Source organism: Mobula birostris, chromosome 10, assembly GCF_030028105.1.
Source record: "Mobula birostris isolate sMobBir1 chromosome 10, sMobBir1.hap1, whole genome shotgun sequence".
Classification (NCBI taxonomy): domain Eukaryota; kingdom Metazoa; phylum Chordata; class Chondrichthyes; order Myliobatiformes; family Myliobatidae; genus Mobula; species Mobula birostris.
Genome location: NC_092379.1, coordinates 36,782,024 through 36,809,762, shown reverse-complemented (window position 1 = coordinate 36,809,762; position 27,739 = coordinate 36,782,024). Strand labels below are relative to the sequence as shown.

Genomic DNA, 27,739 nt, shown 5'->3' with positions numbered 1-27,739 from the left:
GGATGGAAAAGACAAGAATGAGAATTCCCAACCAACCTTTAACTTTGTTGGCCCCAGCTGCTCGCACTTCAGCCTCCCAATCTTTCAACAGGTTTTGGAAAGCAGGAACCAGATCATTTTCCGCAATTTCAGGACCCACGGTTTTCTGAAGCTTTAAAGGCAAGAGAAAGTAAATGAGTAACAAAGATAGAGCGGGTTTCAATAGCAGCAATCTGTGCATTAACACGTGAACAGAGGAATCACAAAGACAACACCATCTTTCTTTTCCACACTCGTCTCGCTGCTGCCATCAGGTAGAAGGTGCAGGAGCCTCAGGACCCTCACCACCAGGTTCAAGAACAGTTACTAACCCTCAACCATCAGGTTCTTGAACAACAGGGGATAAGTACACTCATTCGATTGAGATGTTCCCACAACCAATGATCTTACTTTAATTACTCTTTATCTTGTTATTTCATACTCTTGTTATTTATTGCTATTTATTTATATTTGCATTTGTACTTTATCTTTTATTGATCCTGTTCAGTTACTATTCTATAGAAATTGCTGAGTATGCCCACAGGAAAATGAATCTCAGGGTTGTGTGTGGTAACCTCACTGTTACGAAAGACCTAGATTAGTACCCTGTTTTCGCTTTCAGAAGGCGTTTTCACTGTTAAGAAAAAAAAATCAGCGGGCGATAAAAGGCAGCAGTCGATAAAAGGCAGCACACGATCTGAGTAGCTGCTCTCCCCCGGATTCGGAATGGCATTGCTTAAACACGAGCCTGTGAGCAGCCATTTGCAAGATGAGTTCTAAGGTATCGGAAAAGCCTGAAAGAGCTCGTAAGGGTGTTACACTTAGTGTAAAACTAGACATAATTAAGCGTTTCGATGGTGGTGAACGAAGTAAGAACAACGTGAGTTTGGCTTGTGGAAGCTGACGGACATGATGTTGAAGAGGTTTTGGCATCCCATGACCAAGAACTGACAGATGAAGACCTGATGCAATTGGAAGAGAAAAGGATAACAATGGAAACCGAATGAGTAATGATAAAGTACGACTTTAATTTTGAAAGGGTACGTCGGTTTAGGAGATATTTGCAGGATGGTTTGAGTCCTTACAAAGAACTGTGTGATAGAAAAGTGCGCAGGGCTCAGCAGTCAAGCAAGCCTTCCACATCAGCCACAGCAGACGACGAACCTCGACCTTCGACACCGAGGCGGGCAGAGGTAGAAGATGAGCTGCCCGCTCTAATGGAAACAGACGATGATGAGATGACACCCCAGTATCCCACCACCCCAACCCCCAGGCCACGGACAGATATCGATTTGTGGAGAATGCAACGGTAGCCGGGAGGCACACAGCACATCTTTAAGAAAGAAGCCGAAATAAACAAGCTAATTAATTAGGTGCCAGCAACACGTAATTGCCGGCCCAGATCAGAGATGACGCAATCGGAAATCGGCACTGATCTGGGCCAACAGTTACATGTCGGGCGGCACCTAATTAATTAGCTTGTTTATTTCGGCTTTTTTCTTAAAGATGTGCTGTGTGCCTCCCGGCTACTGCTGCATTCCTGCCTGCTTCGCAGCAATGTATCGCTCTGCAGATTGGAGGGTGGGGGCCACTGCACCATCCAAACTCTGACTCAACCTAACACACCATCATCAGTGTGCTCGGCGCTGCCTTCCCGATTCTGGTAAGTAATACTACACTGTACATACATTATTTCTCCTTTGTATCGGCTGTGTATTTTTATGTGTTATTTGGTATGATTTGGCAGCTTCATAGCTTAAAGGTTAGTGGAGAGAGTGTTTTTGCCAACAGCACTTGCGTGAGATTTCCTGCCGATGGCGCTTGCGTGAGATTTTTGCTACGGAGAACACTGCCGGCAATGATTGTGGAAAGGTATTTCTACTTTATATAGGCTGTGTGTTTATCATATCATTCCTGTTTTTACTATATGTTACTGTTATTTTAGGTTTTATGTGTTATTTGGCATAATTTGGTGGCTATTTTTGGGTTAGCAAACGCTCACAAAATTTTCCCAAATAAATAAATGGTAATTGTTTCTTCGCTTTACTACATTTCGGCTTACGAACCGTTTCATAGGAACGCTCTACCTTCGAATGGCGGGGGAAACCTGTATGTACTCTGAAAATAGCAACTTCAAAATTGAAAATCTGAACTGTACTTTAGCTACGGACTTCACTGCAAGATTAGTTTATATGTGGTCTTGAGCATAGAAAGTGCCTTTTGTTATGGTTTGTCATTAGCAATGATAGCAGAACATTATAAATACAATAAACTCTGTACCAGTATAATGCAATTGTTTTCCAATAATGGGTTGGTGCCAATTTCACAAGTGCTCTGGCAACCCTTATCTTGTTCTGGCATATTCCCCCTTCCTTTCCAGTCCTGATGAAAGGTCTTGGCCCAAAATGTGACTGTTTATTCACTTCAATAGATGCTGTCTGACCTGCTGAGTTCCTCCTGCATTTTGTGTGAACCCTTTCCCATGAACTTTCCTTCAACTATCACTTTCTAGAATATTCCCCTTCTCCCCTTCCCACCCCCCACCGACGTTCTTGTTCTGGCATCTTCCCCCTTCCTTTCCAGTCCTGATGAAGGGTCTCGGCCCAAAACGTCGACTGTTTATTCACTTCCTTAGATGCAGCCTGACCTGCTGAGTTCCTGCAGCATTTTTGTGTGTGTTACCTTACATAGAGCTTATTTTTGAACACGGGTTAGTTATCTTATAAAGACAAACAATATAAAGTCTTTGCCTGTTCCAAGGGTAACAATCCTAAGCTGACAAAATGGCTGTGTTTTCTGTGTCCTTTTGAACACCGGTCCATCTGTAATTTGCTTTAATTTTCGATCAGGTTTACAGTTTTGAATTATGTAATTTTATCATGGGTGGCGGGGTGGAAATACATCTCTACCAAGAGAGGTGTAAGGCGTTCCTTCCCTCCGCTAGCCTGCAGGTCACCCTTGGGCAAGGTGTAGCACCTGCTTAGCCAACCCCACCCCCCCACCTGCAATCAGGGTCACGTGAAGCCATGGGGTAAGAGGAAAGAAACCCAGAGAAATGTTGCCGTTGTGTTCAGATGTTTATCAATGATTGGATACCTCATGCTCTGGTAAAGAAATAAATGAGAGGGGAGAAAAAGGGAATGGTTAGATAAATGATGTCCATTTAGAAGTAGTATTCTTTAGTGTTACCCAGGTAAAACATAGTCACAGTCATAGTCATACTTAATTGATCCCAGGGGAAATTGGTTTTCATTACAGTTGCACCATAAATAATAAATAGTAATAGAACCATAAATAGTTAAATAGTAATATGTAAATTATGCCAGTAAATTATGAAATAAGTCCAGGACAAGCCTACTGGTTCAGGGTGTCTGACCCAAGGGAGGAGTTGTAAAGTTTGATGGCCACAGGCAGGAATGACTTCCTATGATGTTCTGTGCTGCATCTTGGTGGAATGAGTTTCTGGCTGAATGTACTCCTGTGCCCACCCAGTACATTATGTAGTGGATGGCAGACATTGACCAAGATGGCATGCAACTTAGACAGCATCCTCTTTTCAGACACCACCGTGAGAGAGTCCAGTTCCATCCCCACAACACCACTGGCCTTACGAATGAGTTTGTTGATTCTGTTGGTGTCTACAGCTGTAATGATCTATCCTTGATAATATATCCACAGATAAACCAGCTGCTTCAGTACAGATTTTACACTCATAGAGAACAGAAAGATTTAATCTCAATGCCTTGGGGTGGGACCGGAATTTTCTGGCCTTAAGAGACGGAATTTTAAATTTTTAAAGAAAGGCAAAGTTGAGAAAATATTGTCGTTGATGGCTCTGAATTCGAAAGTATGGTACACAGACAACAACGTGGGCAATTGTAATCAGCCAGTTTCTCAGGTCAAAAAAACAACTAAATAATGTTATTTAATCATTAAACAATGTTTCTTGATTGTTAAATAATATTAACCTGATTGTTATTGTTTGCAATTAACCTATGTAGGCAATGTGCCTTACCTTGAAGATTTGGATTACACTGCGGTGAGAAAAGCACGTTGATTTCAGTAGATCCGAGTGTTTTCCCAGGCTGGGAAAGTCTAAGACTAAAGGGCATAGATTTAATTGGAGACACAGAACGCAACAAGCTGTTCCGGCCCTTCAAACTGCACCGCCAGTAAGCCACCAACTTGTGCAACAATCTACAATGACCCTTTAACATACTAACCGGAATGCTTTTGGACTGTGTGAGGAAACCGGAGCACCAGGAGGAAGCCTGAGGCAACAAGTTTTATACTGAGAACAAAGACCATCTGGTTCAAAAACTATAAACACACAGGAGATTCTGCAGATGCTGGAAACCCAGCACAAAATACTGGAGGAACTCAGCAGGCCAGGCAGCATCTATGGAAATGAAATAAACAGTCGATCTTTCAGGCCGAGACTGCTCTTAAGGGCTATAAATCTGCCGATGACACAACTATTGTTGGCAGAATTTCAGATGGTGACAAGGAGCCGAAGAGGAGTGAGATAGATCAGCTGGTTGAGTGGTGTGGCAACAATCTGGCACTTGTCAGTCAGACCAAGGAACTGATTGTGGACCACAGGAAGGTGAAGTTGAATCACCACCTCCCTACACCATACCTGGTCTGTGTGAAGTCAGCAGTGGGAAGGAACCAGCAAGGTCCAGTCCATCAAAAGCTTTAAGCAGCATTTAATTAATGCACTACATCACAAAATTTACCACAATGACAGTAAAACCAAGGAACTGATTGCGGACGTCAGGAAAGGGAAGTCAAGGGAACATACATCAGTCCCAATCAAGGGGACTGTGGAAAGGGTGAGTAGTTTCAAGTTCCTGAGTGTCAAAGTCTCTGAGGATCGTCCTGGGCCCAACATATCAATGTAATTACAAAAAAAAACGCACAGAAGTGGCTACATTTCATTCAGAGTTTGAGGAGAATTGGCAGGTCATCAAAGACACTCTCAAATTTCTAGAGGTGTACCACGGAGAATGTTCTAACTGGTTGCATTGCTGTCTGGTATGGAGGGAACACGACACAGGATCAGAAAAGGCTGCAAGTCGTTATAAAATCAGCCAGTTCCATCACAGGCATTAGCCTGTCTGGCATCCAGACGCTTTCAAAAGGCAATGCATCAAAAAGGGGGCATCTATTAAGGGCCCCATCACCCAAGATATGCCCTCTTCTCTTTGCTACCATCAAGGTGGGGGTACAGGTGGCACACTCAATATTTCAGGAACAGCTTCTTCTCCTCTGCCATCAGATTTCCGAATGCACAATCAACCCATGGACACTACCTCAGTAATTTTTAAATATCTACACATTTAATATATATAGTAATATTTTAAAATTATATACTGCTTTGTACTGCTGGCATAAAACAACCAAATTTCACAACGTATGCCAGTGATATTAAACCTGATACTGGGATGAGGTGAAAGTAAGGAAATAGCACCCTTCGTGGAGGAGATAGATGAAAGAGTTGGAGAGTTTGCAGAAGATCTCAATGAGAGGCTGTTGGAGATTCAGAAAAGGAAGCGAAGTGTCAGAATAAATTTGTAAATCCAGGTAACTCTGCGGCAAGATAAAAGTTGGTGACAAAGGTGATGAAAATGTTGGGCTCCACACGAGAGTATGAAGCAGCCCTGATATTATTGATGCCAGGGAGAGGAAGGCGAAGGTGTGTACAGGGATATGTTTGGACAACCAAAAGATAGCTGCAGTGAAAGCCCATGTGACTGTATCCTTTTAGTCCCATTACTCCTCAGGCTTTTTTGAAAATTTGTTTAAGCTTACTACTGGCTTTTCGACCTTTCGGCTCATTTTTAAACAGAACTGAAGTTCCTCTTAACTTCCTCCAGTCAAAAGTAAAAAATATCAGTGTCATCAACCTGTGCACGTGCTGAATCCCCAGATCCCTGGCACTAGGCCAACAAGTTTGTTCTAAACCCTTGTCACAGGATTATCCTTCAGATACACTGAAAAAGATCTGAGCTCAATTCAGACCAACTTTGTTCTATTTCACATCCATGTTTAAAAACAAGATAATTAAATGAATCTGGAAAAAAAAATCTCAGCACCTTTTGGCATGTCAGTCAAATAGCTTTTATATTAAAAATACACAGGTGCTTGACTTAATGATTTTTTTAAAACTATATTAGAGGAACTAAAACAACAGGAATTCTGCAGATGCTGGAAATCAAAGCAACACACATCAAAGTTGCTGGTGAACGCAGCAGGCCAGGCAGCATCTCTAGGAGGAGATGCAGTCGACGTTTCAGGCCGAAACCTTTAGTCAGGGCTAACTGAAGGAAGAGTGAGTAAGGGATTTGAAAGTTGGAGGGGGAGGGGGAGATCCAAAATGATAGGAGAAGACAAGAGCGGGAGGGATGGAGCCAAGAACTGGACAGGTGATAGGCAAAAGGGATATGAGAGGATCATGGGACAGGAGGTCCGGGAAGAAAGACAAGGGGGGGGGACCCAGAGGATGGGCAAGGGGTATATTCAGAGGGACAGAGGGAGAAAAAGGAGAGTGAGAGAAAGAATGTATGTATAAAAATAAGTAACAGATGGGGTACGAGGGGGAGGTGGGGCATTAGCGGAAGTTAGAGAAGTCGATGTTCACGCCATCAGGTTGGAGGCTACTCAGACGGAATATAAGGTGTTGTTCCTCCAACCTGAGTGTGGCTTCATCTTTACAGTAGAGGAGGCCATGGATAGACATGTCAGAATGGGAATGGGATGTGGAATTAAAATGTGTGGCCACCCTCTGAATATACCCCTTGCCCATCCTCTGGGACCCCGCCCCCCCGCTGGCTTGTCTTTCTTCCCGGACCTCCTGTCCCATGATCCTCTCGTATTACCTTTCGTCTAACACCTGTCCAGCTCTTGGCTCCATCCCTTCCCCCTCCTGTCTTCTCCTATCATTTTGGATCTCCCACTCCCCCTCTAAATTTCAAATCCCTTACTCACTCTTCCTTCAGCTAGTCCTGACGAAGGGTCTTGGCCTGAAACGCCGACTGCACCTCTTCCTAGAGATGCTGCCTGGCCTGCTGCGTTCACCAGCAACTTTGATGTGTGTTGCTGTTATTAGAGGAACTAATTGTGTTTTCATGGCTTTTGACAGAATCAGAAGGGATTCGAGCTGGAACAGAAAACCTAAAGACTAGTTTTAAAACATAAATGCACCATATCATCATACCAAAGAGATGCACTTTGTGCTGTAGCAATAACACGTACTTCAGAAAATTTGTCTGCCACCATATAGCAAACACGCCAGGATTTACAATCCACTGCCTGCCGGAGGGTCGGCATCACCAACGCTTCCAGGTCTTCCTGGGGCAGCAGCTGGGCTGTGCTCACACAACCCTCAACTGCCAACAGCCTCACCAAATCCTGTGAAAAAGATGTTCAAACCGGGTTTGAGCTGGTTCTTCATTAAAAAACAAAATTAATTTACTGAAGTTAACATTAGGAAGAACTAATCTCATCAAAAAAATCATAAAAATAAATACTGACAATATAACAATTGTTTCCCAGATGATATCCATTCAGATCACCTAGAAAGTAGCAACAGGTTTCATTACTTTGCAATGTGTGCTGGAATCTTCCCAGGATACAAGTACTGGAATGGAGATACTGAACTTGTAAGTTATAACTGCTGAAAAGGCATGTTTAATTGGGGCCCATGCAACTGTCCGAGGCTACACCTTTAGTTTGGAGAAAGTGGGAGAAACCTAAGTCAAACTTGAGAGTAAGAACTAGTTCTACCAGGTGAGGAAAGATGGTGATGAAGGGGAACTGATAAGGTCTGTTGTCTAGAAAGAAGCAGAACTTTAAGGACTTCCTGGAAGGGGATGAAAACGTATAAACACTAAATCCACAGTGAAAATAAAGTGATCTGGGCCAGGCAACTGTAAGTGACTGAAGTGATGGAGAGATGACAGACCAGATAATGTTCTAAGTGTCGGTTGCCAGAAAAACATTGGCAAGAACTCGAGGAAGAATACTTCCTACTTCTTTTTAAAATTAGGACAACATTATTTGTTACATTGATAAAACCAGACAGGCTTCCGAATACCATTGCATCTCTATTGGTAGAGTAATCCTTCAATACCGAACCATGTGAATAGCCTGGATTGTGGGACTCCAGGTCGGTCTTACAGGAGATATTGTTAAGCCTGGAAAACTGTAGCTATGGAGGAAAGATTAGATAAGTTTGGGTTGTTTTCTAGTCTTGAGATGTATACAGTTGGGAGGATTAAATGGCAGAAATGAGAAGGACTTATTTCCTGAACGGGGGATTAAAAAAAAACTGAAGTCCATAGTAACTGCTGGTAGTATTAAAAGTATTTTCACTCAGAGGATGGTAGAGGGATCTGAAATACTTCCAAGGTATAAATTCCCCTCATATTTAAAAAGTAAATGAATATCTGAAGAGCTGCGATCAACTGGGCTACAGAGCCTGAGGTAGGACGTGGAATTAGAATGGGTAGGTCTTTTCTCGACCATCATAGATATAGTTCCCATCATATTTATTCTTATGGTTCTATGAGCTTTGCTTAGGAAATAGGCAGGTAAGTTTTATTTTTTATTTTTAGAAACACAATTTAGTTGTTCAACTAATTTTTAAAAGTATTTATACTTCTAAACTTTCAACTTAAAAGACTTCCTTTTATCAATTTTTTTGGAATGTGTCATCTCAGGTGTTTACAGAGAGAACATTTTGAGATGCAGATGTACCCTTTTTAACAATGCAACTCAATGACACATTAGATCCTTCACCCTTTCCAGCTCTTTGCAGATTCAGTCCTGAAAACAAAAAGCAGAAAACTAATTTTGAGCTTAAGAGCTTGGCAGATAAATATCATATTGTCTTTGGAATTTTGCAGAGCAGAGGATCGCAGATCGACATTGTAGACTGCTTTTCTTTTCACAAATTCTGCCTGATTCCGTGCACGTTACAGTAAGCTACTCACAACATTTCTGAGGCAAATCCCAGAGTCTCAACAGCACAGCAAATTTTACAGATTATCATTAAACTGCAGAATTGAATGAATTATGTCACTGGATGGAACAATCAGCTATTGAAAGAAAACCTGCTAGAAATTTAGGTAAACTTTTTGAAAACAGAAATCAAAATATCACAGATGCTGGAAATGTAAAGAGAATGACAGAAATATTCAGCAGGTGAAGCAGTGTCTAAAGAGAGAGAAACAGAATTGCTGAAATAATATTTCAAAAGTCACTGTCATTGTTTCATGCTCCACCTCCTCAGTAGAAAGTACTGTACTACTCATTAAAGAAGTCTGCTAAATAAATGAACAACAGTCACGTGCAACCTAATTTTAAAAAAAGTACTTTCAATAGGGGAGAAGGCATCCCATTATGTTTAACTTATAAAACAGTGATACTACCAATATTCTGAGAAGTCTTTTTCCAACTAAGGCTGTATTGCCCAGTGACATTACCTTTGTAGAGAAAGTGGTTCAGCCTTGGGCTTCTCAGCAGCAATGGAGGAAGGGGTTTTGATTTGTGGTTTGGTGGAACTGGACACTTTGCTTAGTTTTGCTTGAGTCCTTTTAATCGATTCATCACAAGACTGGTAATACAAGAGAAAGAAAACGGTGAAATGTTCAAAGGTTCATTATATTGTCAAAGTAGGCATGTACAACTCTGATACTTGTCTTCTCCAGATAGTCCTGAAATACAGAAAGACCATGAGAGTTGATGAAAGAAAAGACACCAACTCTCCCCCACCATCAGTACGAAAAAGATAAGAAACAGTAACAATCCCCGACTCCCTGACTCACATAAAAAAAACAGCAACAATAACAATCTGCAATCCCCTGACTCACAGAGAAAAACAGCGACAATAACAATCCCTGACCTGCTCACTTGCAGAAAAATCGGGGACAATAGCATTAAATCCACACTGCTCCCCCACAGGAAAAAAAATTACAATAACAATCCCCGACCCCCTCACCTGCAAAACAGACCAATGACAGTAACATCAAAACCCCCAACCCCCACCTTACACACAAAATATTTACAGCTCACCCACCCACCAACCAGCCACAATTAACAAAACACCAAAAACCTGAAGGAAACCAATATGAAGTACAGTCCAAAATTCACATATGTCTCAGAATATTGGAAACAGTTTCCATCGGCATACGAAGGCAGTGTCTGCAAACTCAACAAATCAGCAAAAGCATTTTCAACTTAATAAATCCAATTTTAGTTGGTAAATTAATCAAGGCTGACAACTAAAAATATTCAGAGGATGGCAAATCAATTTGGCTAAATGCTGTAAAAAATAAATTGTAAAGACTGCAACAATCCAGATTTCTCCAAACTTTCAGAAAGCGTTGCCTCCTGCTGCTTTAACATAGCAGATACAAAGCAGGAGAATAGCAGCGATTGGGGAGAGACAACCGAACGCACTATTGAATGCTGCATACTTTTCAAAGACTTTCGAAAGTCAGAAGCAATATAGCAATGCAAAGAGCCCTAAGAATGAGTTGAGGGTGATATAAAGGATTTTCCAGCAATGGACCAGAAACAAAAAGAATAAAGGCAGATCAAGTCCTTTGAATAATCATATACTTAATTTCCTCAAACACCAGGAAATCTGCAGGTGCTGGAATTTCAAGCAACACACATAAACGTTCACCAGCAACCTTTATGTGTTACTTAATTTCCTCAACAATTTTCCAAATTAAACAATTGTGGAGAGCAAATTGAGTTTGGAGTAGTATATACATACAACTTTCTTATTGCCCTAATCAAAGACTGGTAGGACAGTCAAGGTAAGAAGGTACGACGATAATCTTACCCTTAGCTCTTTAATGAGACTGGTCTCCTGTGCCTTCAATCTCTCCTTCCGAAGCTTCTGCTCTTTCTTCAATTTCTTTACAAAAGATTTATGTTTCCTCAGATCATCTTTCAGCGCATGAATCCTGCCCTCAATATGACTCTGCTCAGATACTTTCTCTGTTAGGGATGCAATCAAATCAAAGTTATAATAGGTAGTAGCTTCCAATTCAACCAATTATTTATCATTCAAAATACATACCTCAGCAGGGTCAAATCAACTACAATTTTACTTAGTTTCTATTCATTTATTGCTACTTGAAGCTTAAATTTCCAATTAAAATCCACCTGCTTCAATGCAGTAATAGCTGCAAGAATCAAATGGACTCTCACATACCATTTTGTTTTGTTTATCACACATGTCCTGAGATCCCCAGTGGCAGGAAATGCATTTTGATTTTGACACTGTCCTCCTGGTACCATTCTCCTGTAATTATAATCAAAAGCTGTCATTGTACAGTGCAATCAGATCCATAACTCACTAAATGCACTCTTAAAGCTCAGAATACTACAAACACACAGCTGAGCAAAGCAATAGACTCTTAAATGCCTTCTTAATTGGCCCAGTAAGCCAACAGATGAAGGGCAAACAGGGAAGGAAAGAAATACTGATATCCCCCAAAATACCAATTACGCACATAAAGCCCCAACCTCGTCGGACACCGACCGGCCAGAGTCACGGCCTCGTTGGAGACGTGGCTCACACTCTCAACAGCAAATACAGTTGTGGACTCATTGAGATCATAAGCAGGGAGACATCAGGAAACAATTTAAATATAAAATCAGATTTTTAAAAAAATCGAAGCTAATGGTGAGCATTGCATCAATAGGCAGAGAAACACTTGCTGCAAAATAGAGTACATGCAGCAGTTCACTAACCAAAGTTAGAACTAATAATACACTAATCTTGCTCAAAATGTTGAAAAGAATGTTTCATCTTCAACTTTATGATTTTTGGAGATCAGTTCATCTTCTACTCACTTAACTATTCACAGTAACAGAAATTTTGACCAGGGGTGCCCAAACGTTTTCCTGCCACTGTATGTCAATTTAGGCAGCTGCAAGTACCATGATGTCTACTTCTGCATAGACTGCAAGTCAACGTTATTTTTTTTTCAATAATATTACTGGTATTGTGAAAATGGTATTCTTCACCATCCACTTCAAGGTTCGACATGTGTGTTTAGAGGTGCTCTTCTGCACACCACTGTTGTAACGTGAGGTGATTTGAGTTACTGTCACCTTCCTGTCAGCTTGAACCAGTCAGTTGTCGTTTTGGGCCAAGATGCTTCATCAGGACTAGAAAAAAAAAGATGAGATCAGAGTAAGAAGGCGGGGGAAGACGTACAAGGTTGTGGGTGAGAGGAGAAACCAGGAGATGGGGAGTGGTGAGGTAAAGAGCTGAGAAATTGGTGAAAGAGATAAAGGGCTGGAGAAGGGGGAATCTGATAGGAGAGGACAGAAGGCCATGGAAGAAAGGGAAGGGGGAAGAGCACCAGAGGGAGGTGATGGGCAGGGAAGGAGAAAAGGTGAGGGAGCAAAATGGGAATGGGGAATGGTGAAGTGGGGGGGGGGGTCTTTACCGGAAGCAGGAGAAATTGATGTTGATGCCATCAGGTTAGAGACTACCCAGACGGAATAAGGAGTTGTTCTTCCAACCAGAGAGTGGCCTCATCGCGGCAGTAGAGGAGGCCATGGACCAACATGTTGGAATGGGAATGGCAAATAGAATTAAAATTGGTGGCCACCAGGAGAAGTGCCACACCTGCCCCTGGATCTCCTCCCTCACTACCATTCGGGGCACAAACAGTCCTTCCAGGTGAGGCAACATTTCACCTGTAAGACCTGGCCCAGATTGGGAGACCACTTTGACGAGCGCCTACAGTCCATCCAGCAGAGGACAACAGGACCTCTCGGTGGCCACCAATTGACCTGGTTGAGGAAGTGGAGGGATAGGTTAGTAAATTTGCAGATGACACAATGATTGGCGGGGTTGTGGATAGTGTGGATAGCGGAACATTGACAGGATGCAAAATTGGGCTGAGAAGTGACAGATGAAGTTCAACGCAGATAAGTGAGAGGTGGTTCATTTTGGTCGGTCAAATATGATGACAGAATATAGTATGAATGGTAAGGCTCTTAGCAATATGGTGACCTTTTTTCAAAGTTTTAGATTTGATCAGAAAGTCTTTCTTTCTTTCTTTTTTGATTGTATCCTCAAAATGGAATGCCCAGTCCTTTTTTTTTTGTTTTGTTTTTTAGTGTAGTGGGTTTTTTTTCCTTTTCATTTAAAACCCAATGATTTTCCCTTTCTCTTCATAAACTGCAAAGAGAATTGTTATTTTCATTTTTTTATTATATATTTTATACTAGTTTAACAATATCTATGATTTTGACAATGTCTATCTTAACCTTGGATTATATTGTTACTGATATATATATTTGAATTAATTCTCTTCTTGATTGTATTTATGCTTTTTTTAAATCAATGAAAAGATTAATGAAGAAAAAGACTCTTGGCAGTGTGGGGGATGAGAGAGATCTTGGGGTCCGAGTCCATAGGACGCTCAAAGCTGCTGCGCAGGTTGGCTCTGTGGTTAAGAAAGCATACAGTGTATTGACCTTCATCAACTGTGGGATTGAGTTTCGAGCCCGGGGGGGTAATGTTGCAGCTATATCGGACCCTGGTCAGACCTCACTTGGAGTACTCTGCTCAGTTCTGGTCGCCTCACTATAGGAAGGATGTGGAAACCATAGAAAGGGTGCAGAGGAGATCTACAAAGATGTTGCCTGGATTGGGGAGCATGCCTTATGAGAATAGGTTGAGTGAACTCGGCCTTTTCTTCCTGGAGCGACGGAGGATGAGAGGTGACCTGATAGAGGTGTATAAGATGGTGATTGATTGTTTGGATAGTCAGAAGCTTTTTCTCAGCTAACACGAGAAGGCACAGTTTTAAGGTGCTTGGAAGTAGGTACAGAGGAGATGTCAGGGGTAAGTTTTTTATGCAGAGAGTGGTGAGTGCGTCAAATGGGCTGCTGGCGATGGTGGTGGAGGTGTTCTAAGAGTAAACCTAAGAGTAAATTGCTAGGTTCTAAGAGTAAACCTAGCCATTATCGGCTGTGAGTTTGACATCACTGGTGGGTAAATTAATGGAAAGTATTCTTAGAGATGGTATATGTAATTATCTGGATAGACAGGGTCTGTTTAGGTACAGTCAACATGGATTTGTGCATGGAAGGTCATGTTTGGCAAATCTTATTGAATTTTTTGAAGAGGTTACCTGGAAAATTGACAAGGGTAAAGTGGCAGATGTTGTCTATATGGACTTCAGTAAGGCCTCTGACAAAGTTCCACACGGAAGGTTAGTTAGGAAGGTTCAATTGTTAGGTATTAATATTGAAGTAGTAAAATGGATTTAACAGTGGCTGGATGGGAGATGCCAGAGTAGTTGTGGATAACTGTTTGTCAGGTTGCAGGCCAGTGACTAATGGTGTGCCTCAGGAATCTGTACTGGGTCCAATGTTGTTTGTCATATACATTAATGATCTGGATGATGGAGTGGTAAATTGGATTAGTAAGCATGCAGATGATACTAAGATACGTAGCATTGTGGATAATGAAGTGGGTTTTCAAAGCTTGCAGAGAATTTGGGTCAGTTAGAAGAACGGGCTGAAAGATGGCAGATGGAGTTTAATGCTGATAACTGTGAGGTGCTACTTTTTGGTAGGACTAATCAAAATAGGACATACATGGTAAATGGTAGGGCATTGAGGAATGTAGTAGAACAGTGTGGTCTAGGAATAATAGTGCATAGTTCCCTGAAGGTGGAATCTCATGTGGATAGGATGGTGAAGAAAGCTTTTGGTGTGCTGGCCTTTATAAATCAGAGCATTGAGTATAGGAGTTGGGATGTAATGTTAAAATTGTACAAGGCATTGGTGAGGCCAAATTTGGAGTATTATGTACAGTTCTGATCACCGAATTATAGGAAGGATGTCAACAAAACAGAGAAAGTACAGAGGAGATTTACTACAGTGTTACCTGGGTTTCAGCACCTAAGTTACAGAGAAAGGTTGAACAAGTTAGGTCTTTAATGTTTGGAGCGTAGAAGGTTGTGGGGGGACTTGATAGAGGTATTTAAAATTATGAGGGGGATAGATAGGGTTGACATGGATAGGCTTTTTCTATTGAGAGAGGGGAGATTCAAACAAGAGGACATTAGAACAAGAGAGTTAAGGGGCAAAAGTTTAGGGGTAACAGAATGGGAACTTCTTTACTCAGGGAGTGGTAGCTGTGTGGAACGAGCTTCCAGTAGAAGTGGTAGAGGCAGGTACGATTTTGTCATGAAAAAAAAATTCATTAGGAAAATGGACAGGAAAGGAATGGAGGGTTATGGGCCAAGTACAGGTAGATGGGCCTAGGTGAGAGAAAGCGTTCGGCACGGACTAGAAGGGCCAAGATGGCCTGTTTCCATGCTGTAATTGTGATATGGTTATATGGAAAGCAGGAGATTGCAGCTGAGAGGAAAAATGGATCAGCCATGATGAAATGGCAGATCAGACTTGATGGGCCAAATAGCCTAATTCTGATCTGCATCTTATGGTCTTAACCACATTCTCTACTACCCCTTTATGATCCCTCCCCAATCCTATCGCCCTCTTTCTAATCCCACACCACTTCCCCACTACCCACAACACAATTGCGTCGTGTTCTGGTTGCTTCATGATTGGAAAGGTGCAGAGGAGGTTTGTAAACGTAACTTTGCTGGATCAAAGAACAACAGTACAAAAAAGATCGTTACTTATCTTTCCACCCGTTTATTTCTTCGAGCTCAGCCGGCGAGTGAATTGGGACCCGACATCAGGGAGAGAACCTTTCTGATCTCCCCGGCAGTTCAACACATTCACTGCCTGATGTCAGAATTGTCAGAAGTTATAAGGCCACCGATACAAAAGAACAATCAATTTGATAATTATTCCAGCCAAGTCAATGGACTATTGATACAAAGAATAATCAGCTTGATAACCATTCCGGCCAAGTCAATGGACTACTGATACAAATGAACAATCAGCTTGATAATTATTCCGGCCAAGTCAATGGACTATTGATACAAATGAACAATCAGCTTGATAATTATTCCGGCCAAGTCAATGGACTATTGATACCAATGAACAATCAGTTTGATTAATTATTCCGGCCAAGTCAATGGACTATTGATACAATGAACAATCAGCTTGATAATTATTCCGGCCAAGTCAATGGACTATTGATACAAAAGAACAATCAATTTGATAATTATTCCAGCCAAGTCAATGGACTATTGATACAAAGAATAATCAGCTTGATAACCATTCCGACCAAGTCAATGGACTACTGATACAAATGAACAATCAGCTTGATAATTATTCCGGCCAAGTCAATGGACTATTGATACAAATGAACAATCAGCTTGATAATTATTCCGGCCAAGTCAATGGACTATTGATACCAATGAACAATCAGTTTGATTAATTATTCCGGCCAAGTCAATGGACTATTGATACCAATGAACAATCAGTTTGATAATTATTCCGGCCAAGTCAATGGACTATTGATACAATGAACAATCGGTTTGATAATTATTCCGGCCAAGTCAATGGACTATTGATACAATGAACAATCAGTTTGATAATTATTCCGGCCAAGTCAATGGACTATTGATACCAATGAACAATCAGTTTGATAATTATTCCGGCCAAGTCAATGGACTATTGATACAATGAACAATCAGTTTGATAATTATTCCGGCCAAGTCAATGGACTATTGATACAATGAACAATCAGTTTGATAATTATTCCGGCCAAGTCAATGGACTATTGATACCAATGAACAATCAGTTTGATAATTATTCCGGCCAAGTCAATGGACTATTGATACAATGAACAATCAGTTTGATAATTATTCCGGCCAAGTCAATGGACTACTGATACAATGAACAATCAGTTTGATAATTATTCCGGCCAAGTCAATGGACTATTGATACCAATGAACAATCAGTTTGATAATTATTCCGGCCAAGTCAATGGACTACTGATACAATGAACAATCAGTTTGATCGACGCCCCAGCCACCTGAATTAAAGTAAGGAATGTCCTACCTGGTTTGCTGGAGCCACAACATAATTACAAAGATAAGTCAAATTTGTGTTTTAATTAAGAAAGCAATGTTCTGTCTAATTTCCATCAGGTACTGCTTTTTGTCAAAATCAAAAGGTGTGAAAAGCCCAGAGACATCTTCTGTGGATCTGGACGAACCTTAACCCTTATCTTGCTCCAAAGAAAGCAGCTGTGAGACATTATTCAAACACACTGCAGTCACAGACATAGTCAGTACCGAGTCCATTGTTTACAGGGATCTGAGAATCCCCCATTCCCTTAAACTTTATCAGGTTTACCAGGATGCTCCCCAGATCAGACAGCATGTCTTTATGGGAATGGGTGAATGAGTTAGGGCTTTTCTCCTTGGAGCGAAGGAGGGTGAGAGGTGACTTGATGGAGGAGATGAAAAAGGCATAGATCAAATGGGCAGTCAGAGACTTTTTCCCAGGTTGGAAGTGGCTAATGGGGAAGGGGGGCATCATTTTAAAATAATTGGAGGGAAGTATAGGGGGGATGTCAGAGGTAAATTCTTCACACAGAGTAGTGAGTGTATGGAACACCCTGCCAGGGGTGGTGGTAGAGGCAGATACATTAGGGACATTAAAGAGACTCTTAGATGGGCACATGGATGACAGAAGAATGGAGGGCTCTGTGGAAGGGAAAGGTTAAATTGACCTTAAAGTAGGTTAAAGATTAGCACCACATCGTGGGGTGAAGGGCCTGTACTGTGCTGTCAGGTTCTATGTTCTGTCCCTCCACAGCTATATATTCTTACCATCATTAAGGACCCCCACCACCCAGGACATGCCCTCTTCTCATTGCTACCATCAGGGAGGAGGTACAGGAGCCTGAAGACCCACAGTCAATGATTCAGGAACAGCTTCTTCCCCTGTGCCACCGGATTTCAGAATGGACATTGAGCCCAGGAACACCACCTCACTGTTTCTTGCAGTCTTTTTGCACTACTCATTTAGTTTAATTTTTAGTATGTTTCCTATTGCAACTTACAGTGTATTTATGTCGCAAGTTTCACAACAATTTTCCCAATATATGTCAATGATGTGAAACCTGATTCTGATCAAGTGTGCTGATTCATCACTGGTGATACGGAACAGAATCAGAATTTGGTTCATATCACTGGGGTACGTCGTGAAACTTGTTGTTACGTGGTAGCAGTACAATGTGATACATAATAAACAAAACTGTGAATTACTGTATATATATATATATAAAATAGTTAAATTAATTAAGTAGTGCAAAAAGAGGGGGAGAAAAGTAGTCAGCTCGTGTTCATGGTTTCATTGTCCATTCAGAAACCTGATGGCTGAGGGGAAGGAGCTGTTCCTGAGTTGTTGAGTTTGTGCCTTCAGGCTCCTGTACCTTCTCCCTGACGGTTGTAGTGAGAAGAGGGCATGCCCTGGGCGATGGGGGTCCTTGATGGTGGAGGCCGTCTTTTTGAGGCATCGCTCCTTGAAGATGCCCTGGATGCTGGGGAGGTTAGTGCTCATGATGGAGCTGACTGAGTTCACAACTTTCTGTAGCTCCTTTCGGTCCTGTGCAGTGCCCACCCCCACCACCATACCAGATGGTGATGCAGCCGATTAGAATGCTCTCCATGGTACATCTGTAGAGATTTGCAAGTGTGTTTTGCAGACATACTAAATCACCTCAGCTTCCTCATGATATATAGCCGATGTTGTGCCTTCTTTGTAACTGCATCGATATCCTCAGAGATGTTGACACCCAGGAACATGAAATTGCTCACTCTCTCCACTTCTGATCCCTCTGTGAGGACTGATGTGTGTTCCCTCATCTTACCCTTTGAGGTCTGCAATCAGTTCTTTGGTCTTACTGACGTTAAAACTAGTGATCTTGTAGTTAGGGACCCTCTTGGAAAGATTGATCACAGTAAGATTTAGTTTCCCATACAAATGGAGGGTGCAAAAGTTTGATATAACACTAGTGTATTATGCCTAAACAATGGAGACTACAATGGGATGAGGAAGGATTTGGTTAGTGTCGACTGGGAACACAGGCTATATGGCGGGACTACTGAGGAACAGTGGAAGACTTTCAAAGAGATTTTTCATGGTGCTCAATAAAAGTATATTCCAGTAAAAAGCAAGGACAGTAAAAGTGGGGAGAGCCAGTCTTTGATGACTAAGGATATAAAAGAAGGCGTCAAACTAAAAGCCTGTGAATAGAAAGCCTCCAAGAGTAGTGGGAAACTGGAAGACTGGGAAAATTTTGAAAAGCAACAAAGGGCCATCAAGCAGGTAATAACGAAAGGGAATAAAGAAAGAAAATAAAGAAAATATAAAAACTGAGAGTAAAAGTTTTTATAATTATATAAAGTGGAAAAGGGTGGCTAAAGTGAACGTAGGTTCCTTGGAGGGATGAGAAGTGGGAATTGATATTGGGTAACGAGGAAATGGCAGAAGCTTTGAATGACTATTTTGTGTTGGTCTTCATGGTGGAGGACATGTTTAACATGCCAAAGAGAGATGTTATGGAAGTGATGGGAGGTGAAGACCTCGATACAATAGCTATCTTTAAAGAGGTAGTGCTGAGCAAACTTGTGGGCCTGAAGATACATAAGTCCTCTGGACCTGATGGAATGCATCCTGGGGTCCTGAAAGAGATGGCAGAATTTATAGTAGAGGCTTTGGTGAGAATCCACTAAAATTCTCTGGACTGTGGGCAGGTTCTGGTGGATGAGAAGACGGCGAATGTCACGCCACTGTTCAAAAACTGATGTCGGCAAAAGCAGGTAACTACAGGTCAGTAAGTTTAACATCTGTAGTTCGGAAAATGCTTGAAGCTATCATTAAAGAAGAAATAGCAAGACATCTGGCAAGAAATGGATCCATCAGGCAGATGCAGCATGGATTCAGCAAAGGCAGATCCTGTTTGACAAACTTACTGGAGCTCTTTGAGGTTATAATGAGCGCAGTGGATACAGGAGAACAGATGGACGTTATTTACTTGGATTTCTGGAAGGTGTTTGATAAGGTGCTGCATAAAACACTTATCCATAAGATAAGGATGCAAAGAGTTGGGGTGATGTATTAGCATGGATACAGGATTGGTTAACTGAAAGAAAGCAGAGTTGGGATACATGGGTGTTACTCTGGTTGGCAATCGGTGGTGAGCGGTGGTGCCATACGGGTCGGTGCTGGGCCTGCAACTGTTCACGATATATATTAACCATCTCGAAGAGGGAATCGAGTGTAGTGTATCTAAGTTTGCTGATGATACCAAATTGAGTGGAAAAGTAAATTGTGTAGAAGATACAGAGAGATACGTATAGATAGGTTAGGTGAGTGGGCAAGGGACTGGCAGATGGAGTACAATGTTGGTAAATGCGAGGTCATCTACTTTGGAGGGAAAAATGGAAGAGCAGATTATTATTTAAACAGTAAAAAGTTCCATCATGCTGCTGTGCAGAGGGACTTGGGAGTAATTATGCATGAATCACAAAAGGTTGGTTTGCAGGTGCCGCAGGCTATCAAGAAAGCAAATGGAATGTTGGTCTTCATTACTAGAGGGACTGAATTGAAGAGCAGGAAGGTTATGCTGCAACTCTACAGGGTACTGGTGAGGCTGCACCTGGAGTACTACATGCAGTTCTGGTCTCCTTACTTGAGGAAGGATTTACTGGCTTTGGAAGCGGTGCAGAGGAGGTTCACTAGGTTGATTCCAGAGATGAGGAGTTTAGACGATGAGGAGAGATTGAGTAGCCTGGGACTGTACTCGCTGGAATTCAGAAGAATGAGAGGAGATCGTATAGAAACATACAAAATTATGAAGGAAATAGATCAGTGTGACAACAGACCAAATTATCAGAAGATTGATGCCAATAAGAGGACAATGGGGGAACATTCAGAAATGTTAATGGGGGACGAGAGATATTAACAAAAATTTTCAAGACCGGTTGCTTTGAAACTGAACTGTTTGAAGTTTGATGGACAGACAATACCCCAGCAGGGAGATAAAAGGGACAGGTTCGCTAAGGCAACAGACACACCACGACACCACGAGGTAACGAGACCCGGGAAGCGGTGTGCCCCCACAAGTTGGTGAAAGTTTTGGAGGTCTGCTCGCGGGCCCAGCCATAGACGCGGTACGGTCGGCGGGAACCCGGTGTGTGTGTCCGCCCTTGCCTGGGTGCTGGGCTCACCGCAGAAGAACGATCGTATCTGGAATGGAGGGGTCACAGTCGGTGACCTCAGAAGACATTACAAAGGGCTCGCCCAAAAGCTAACTGCGAGGAATATCGAAGGTTTGTTTGGAATCCGATTTGCATATTCATTCACTCTCTCTCTCTCTCTCTCCCCAACGGCACAACAGCGATTACTGAGAACTGAACTAAATTGAACTGAACTCTGTGTCACTTGAGACTGATCATTTTACCCCTAGACTGCGATAGAGCTTGATTGATCCTATTATCCTAGTTCTGTGTACATGTGTGTTTTATCATTGCTAACCTGTTGCATTTATATCCTTATGATTAGAGTACTGTGTTGCTTATTTCTTTAATAAAACATTCTTAGTTCCAGTAATCCAGACTCCAACTAAGTGGTCCATTTCTGCTGGTTTGGCAACCCAGTTATGGGGTATGTAACATCAGATAGAGGCAAGAAAATTGTTTCCACTGGAAGGTGAGACTAGAACTAGGGGACGTAGCCTCAAGATTTGTGCGAAGTGATTTCGGATGGAGATGAGGAGGAAGTGCTTTTCCCAGAGGGTGGTGAATCTGTGGAATTCTCTGCCCAATGAAGCAGTGGAAGCTACCTCAGTAAATATATCTAAGACAAGGTTGGATAGAGTTTTGCACAGTAGGGGAATTAGTCATAGTCATACTTTATTGATCCCGGGGAAAATTGGTTTTTGTTACAGTTGCAATAATAAATACTAATAAAACCATAAATAGTTAAGTAGTAATATGTAAATTATGCCAGGAAATAAGTCCAGGACCAGCCTATTAGCTCAGGGTGTCTGACCCTCTAAGGGAGGAGTTGTAAAGTTTGATGGCCACAGGCAGGAATGACTTCCTATGACGCTCTGTGTTGCATCTGGGTGGAATGAGTCTCCGGCTGAATGTACTCCTGTGCCCAACCAGTACATTATGTAGTGGATGGGAGACATTCTCCAAGATGGCATGCAACTTGGACGGCATCCTCTTTTCAGACACCACCATCAGAGAGTCCAGTTCCATCCCCACAACATCACTGGCCAAACGAATGAGTTTGCTGATTCTGTTGGTGTCTGCTACCCTCAGCCTGCTGCCCCAGCACACAACAGCAAACATGATCGCACTGGCCACCACAGACTCATAGAACATCCTCAGCATCGTCCGGCAGATGTTAAAGGACCTCAGTCTCCTCAGGAAGTAGAGATGGCTCTGACCCTTCTTGTAGACAGCCTCAGTGTTCTTTGACCAGTCCAGTTTATTGTCAATTCGTATCTCCAGGTATTTGTAATCCTCCACCATGTCCACACTGACCCCCTGGATGGAAACAGGGGTCACCGGTACCTTAGCTCTCCTCAGGTCTACCACCAGCCACTTAAAGTCTTTTTCACATTAAGCTGCAGATAATTCTGCTCACACCATGTGACAAAGTTTCCTACCGTAGCCCTGTAATCAGCCTCATCTCCCTTGCTGATGCATCCAACTATGGCAGAGTCATCAGAAAACTTCTGAAGATGACAAGACTCTGTGCAGTAGTTGAAGTCCGAGGTGTAAATGATGAAGAGAAAGAGGGACAAGACAGTCCTCTGTGGAGCCCCGGTGCTGCTGATCATTCTGTCGGACACACAGACGTACTGTGGTCTGCCAGTCAGGTAGTCAAGAATCCATGACACCAGGAAAGTATCCACCTGCATCGCTGTCAGCTTCTCCCCCAGCAGAGCAGGGAGGATGGGGTTGAACGCACTAGAGAAGTCAAAAAATATGACCCTCACAGTGCTCGCTGGCTTGTCCAGGTGGGGTAGACACGGTTCAGCAGGTAGAGGATGGCAGCCTCAACTCCTAGTCGGGGCTGGTAGGCGAACTGGACGGGATAAGTGTGGCCTGACCATAGGCCAGAGCAGCTCCAGAACAAGTCTCTCCAGGGTCTTCATGATGTGGGAGGTCAATGCCACCGGTCTGTAGTCATTGAGGCCGCTGGGTTCCGAGGAAAAGGCAGGTAGGTGGAGATGAGTCGATGGGCAGATCAGCCATGATCTTATTAAATGGTGGAGTAGGCTTGATGGGCCAGATGGCCTACACCTGTTCCTTTTTCCTATTTCTTATGTTCCTATGTAGGAGGTGGCAGTCTGGTGCTTATGGTCTCACTCCAAGGCTTGACTGATGAGAAATTTCCACTTTGTATAAGGTGCTGTTCTGGTCTCGGGGACCCATCTATGTTCTCCTGAATATCAGGCAGCTTTTTGTGTAGGGCATAGAATGGAATCGAGATATAAGGACATGAGTTCAGTGGGGCAGTAGCAGGCAGAGACAACAGGCCAACCCGGAGAGTCCGATCTGTGGATCTTTGGTGGGAGGTAGAAGCGAGCAGTGCAGGGTAAGGGAACTATGAGTTTGGTAACAGCGGTTGGGAGTTCTCCAGAGTGGATGAAGTCAGTGATGTGTCGGAGACAGTTTTCTGATGGTGTGGGGTGGGGTCTTCCTCGAGGGGTAGGTGTGAGGAAGTGTCTGAGAGTCACCGCCTGGCCTCAGCAAAGTAGAGGTCAGTGGGCCACACTACAACAGCATCCCATTTGCCTGCCAGTTTGATGGTCAGGTTGGGATTGGTGCGGGGAGAGCAGAGGGCAGTGCGTTCAGTAGAGGAGTGAAGGAGTGATGAAGTCGAGACGGTTGATGTCCCTTCGGCAATTCGAGATGAGAAGATCCAGAGCAGGCAGAGAACCAGAGCGGGGAGTCCAAGGAGAGGAGGAGGTGAGTGAGGGTAATTTCAGAGATGTGACAGCAGATCTTTTACACAGAGAGTGGTGGGTGCCTGTGGTGGTGGCTGAGATAGATACAATAGAGATTTTTAAGAGATGTTTAGATAGGCACAAGAATGTGAGGAAGATGGGAGGATATGGACATTGTGTAGGCAGGAGAGATGAGCTTAGTTAGCTATTTGATTACTAATTTAATTGGTCTGGCACAACATTGAGGGCCAAAGGGCCTGTTCCTGTACTATACTGTTGTATGTTCTATTAAAGGACTCCTGTCCTCAGCTGCAGGGATATCGTTGAAGGAACGTCTGAGGGTCACGCCAATGGGTCTTTTCACTGCTTTAGCCTTCAGCACAAGCAGGGCTTTGGTTCGGAGGTTGGGAACGTGAGCTGGCTTTCAAGTTAGCAACCAAACCTGCTGGCAGATGTTTGCCCTGGCCAGACAGCTTGGTGTCAGCGTGAGTAAGAGAGAGAGAGAGAGGATTCCAGTCTTTCTGCATGTAAGGATGTAATGCTGAGGCATTATAAGGCAGTAGTGAGGCCTCACCTGGAGTCTTGTGTGCACTTTTGGGCCCCTTATCTCAGAAAGGATGGACTGATATTGGATGTTTGAATAGGCAGCTCAGGCAATGCATCACCAAATGATTAGATAGGGCGTCAGAGGTTAAAGGGAAAATGGGTTTGAGAGGGAAATGGATCAGCCGTGATGAAAGGGCAATGCAGACTCGATAGGCTGCTCCAATGTTTTAAGTTCTTCCGGTCTTTCATATGGAGACTGTCCTCCAGTCCGCTGAAGGAGTCTGTTAATGAGCTAGACCTGGAGGTCCTCCATTGGTCAGAATGGACCATGGATGTTGTGTCCGAGCTGTCTACATGATGTGCAAGCCAGGGAAGTACAACACGGAGAGCAAGTTTTTGCCCACACAGCAGGCTAGCTCTCTCCATGCAGCTGACAAATGCAAAGGAATGGCAGAGATCCACAGTTTGGCACCGGCAATGTCAGAGGAGTTTCCAGTTAGTGCTGAACTCAATGTAGGGACTCCAGCTTCAGAATTTTCCCTCTGGGTTTACTCCTGAGCCTCTCCCCAATCTGGCAAGGTGGTCTTGTTGGACTGTGAGGGAACGGCAAATTGGAATCACCAATTGCAAGTCTTGTGGAAGAATTCAAATGCACTCACTGAATCTGAAGATACTGTTATTCGAACAGTGGCCCCCTGTGTGGCAACGGAGAGGAAGTGGACTCCATCTGAAGCCGTTCAGAGTGCTAAGTCTGCTCTTCACTTCAGAAATGTGGGTGGCCAAGTCCAACATGGGAGAGCCGGGCTCGGGCTTGTCCCAAAGGCTCCTCAATGGCACAGGGCAACACCAGTGCAAAAGGGATGGCTCATGGTGGAGGAGTTGAGAAGACAGGAGGAGGCAGAGCGACACGCCAGAGCCCTCTCAATGACCAAGCAGGACCACTGGACTAATTGGGAGAGCCTGGAAAAGAGGAAACTTAGCTGGCGTGACATCTGGGAGATGGAGGGATCCCGGCTAAGTTTTGTCACCAGAGCCACTTATGACCTCCTACCCACACCCCAGAACCTGAACCAGTGGTGGGGAGAAGACCCCGCTTGCTCTCTTTGTCAAGCACCTGGATCACTAAGGTACATTTTAACAGGATGCACCACGAGCCTCACCCAGGGGCGGTACACTTGGCGGCATAACCAAGTTCTCAGACAGCTGGCATCAATCTTGGAATAGAGGCGAATCACCACAAATGCTCTCCCACAAACATCGGCAGTAAATGTCCACATCACACGATTTGTACCAGCAGGCCAACCTCCAGAGCACCATATAACATCGAAAGATGTAAGCATGCTGCAGGTTGCTCGGGATTGGAAAATGGACATGAACTTGGAAAAAAAGCTTGTGTTTCCCCCAGACATTGCGGCTACAGCACTCGGGCCAGACATGGTCCTGTGGTCCACAACAGCCAAGCTGGCATATGTTGTGGAATTGACAGTACCATGGGAAGATGGTGTCGAAGAAGCTTATGAGAGGGAAAAGACCAAGTACTCCGAACTGGCAACTGAAGCTGCCCAGAATGGCTGGAAGACCAAGATTTTCCCTGCAGAAGTGGGATGCAGGGGATTCGTTGCCACATCTACGACCAGTCTATTGAAGAAGATGGGGGTGAGGGGTCACTCCCTCCAACAAGCAATCAAGTCCTTGTCAAATGCAGCAGAAGAAAGCAGCAACTGGATTTGGATTAAAAGGAAAGACAACAACTGGGCTGCAAGATGAAGACAGGAGGGTATGGAACTGAGGGGGGTGTATCTGGGACACCAGGTAGCACCGTTGAGCCCTCTGGAGACGTCGTGGGCTTATCAACGAAACGTCAAAGGAGAGTGCCCACCTGATGACCCCGATGACGTACCTACCCTCCCCCCTTGTCACCACTCCAAGCCCACTGCCAGCATCGAGAGTGCCAACTTACCATAAAGAATTGAAACATCAAGTCCTAGTAGCTCTACTTCTAATGGAGAGCATTCTAACCGGCTGTATCACTGGTCTGGTATGGAGGGGCCACTGCACAGGATTGGAAACAACTGCGGATGGTTGCAAACACAGGCAGCTCCAACACAGGAAATAGCCCACCCCCCTCCCCCTCAGCATCAAGGACATCTTCAAAAGGTGATGCCTCAGAAAGACAGCATCCATTAATAAGGACCCCCCCATCACCCAGGACATGCCCTCTTCTCATTGCTACCATCAGGGAGGAGGTACAGGAGCCTGAAGACACACACTCAGTGATTCAGGAACAGTTTCTTCCCCTCTGCCATCAGGGGGGAGGTACAGGAGCCCGAAGGCACACACTCAGCGATTTAGGAACAGTTTCTTCCCCTCCACCATCAGGGAGGAGGTACAGGAGCCTGGAGACACACATCCAATGATTCAGGAACAGCTTCTTCCCTCTGCCATCAGATTTCTGAATGGACACTGAACCCATGAACAACACCTCGCTGCTTTTTTTGCTCTCATTTTGCACTCTTTAAATTTTGTATCAGGATCAGGTTTAACATCGCTGGCATACGTCATGGAATTTGTTAACTTTGCGGGAGCGGCACAATGCAATAACAAGTGAATTACAGCAAGTATATGTACAGTATATTAAATAGATAAATTTAAACAAGTAGTGCAAAAAACAGAAAATTTACAAAAAAAAGTAATGAGTTCATGGGTTGAATGTCCATTTTGAAATCTGTGTATATAAGCTATCTTATGTTTTTATATTTATTCCGTTTTTTTTAAATTACAGTGTTCTTTATCTTATTGTGTTGGTTATCTTGTGTTTTTTTTTTGTCCTGTATCAGATCTGGAGTAACATTTATTTTGTTCTCCTTTACACTTGACATTAACCAATCGTGGACTTCTCCTGCGTTCCGAGAACCAATCAGTAACTTCACTGAGGAACGGAATCGACTTGCAGCATCTAAGGTCCCTCTTTTGGGCAACACTCTACGAGCAAGCTGGGTGCATCGGAAGCTTTCAAACTCCCCTTACCTTCGAACGTTACTTGCTGCTGGCGTTCCACCTGACCGACCTCCTTCGGGAGAGGAGCCCAAACAAACGTGCGGTAATCTCCAGCTGTACTCCGTCCAACCTGCGGCAAAACGGAAGGATAGCTAAAAGCCAAAGAACTGTGCAGGCAGATCACAAAACTACAAGACATAAAGCACTGTGCAAAAGGCTCAGGTATAT

General features: G+C 43.4%; 1 long non-coding RNA gene across 1 annotated transcript; it reads right to left on the bottom strand.

Moving 5' to 3' along the window:
• Positions 1–35: 35 nt before the first annotated feature.
• On the bottom strand, positions 36–27,637 carry LOC140204477 (uncharacterized). Its single transcript, XR_011887638.1, has 6 exons — positions 27,542–27,637; positions 11,249–11,338; positions 10,874–11,031; positions 9,507–9,637; positions 7,276–7,431; positions 36–151 (listed from the first exon to the last, which is right to left on the bottom strand). It is a non-coding gene; the product is annotated as an uncharacterized lncRNA (long non-coding RNA).
• Positions 27,638–27,739: the final 102 nt, after the last annotated feature.